The sequence below is a fragment of the Pongo abelii genome, chromosome 10, assembly GCF_028885655.2.
Source record: "Pongo abelii isolate AG06213 chromosome 10, NHGRI_mPonAbe1-v2.0_pri, whole genome shotgun sequence".
Classification (NCBI taxonomy): Eukaryota; Metazoa; Chordata; class Mammalia; order Primates; family Hominidae; genus Pongo; species Pongo abelii.
This window is the reverse complement of record NC_071995.2, coordinates 120,088,140-120,088,496: the sequence shown is the minus strand read 5'-3', so window position 1 is coordinate 120,088,496 and position 357 is coordinate 120,088,140.

Genomic DNA, 357 nt, shown 5'->3' with positions numbered 1-357 from the left:
CCTAGTAGCCTTCTGCAACTTGAAATTGAAAAGACTATGGCTATGGCTCTAGGATCTAACAGATGAAAAATGTATTATGTCACCAGTAACGTAGGTGGTAAAACAAACATTTGTTTGAATGCAGCAAATTAGAAAGAGGTGGGACGCATTGCCCCAGGCCACCAATACTAAGAGCAGCAATACACAAATAGCCCATAAAAAAGAAATGTTTCTATAAAAAGCAGAGCCAAGAACTCCAAAAAACTCATCAGTCTGGGGCCATTTAGTTTAGAGACCTCAGTGTGCCTTAGGGTGTCATTTGGTTATGGTTATGTAAGACTGACATTTGTTACAATGGCCTTAAGCCGCAAAAGGCCA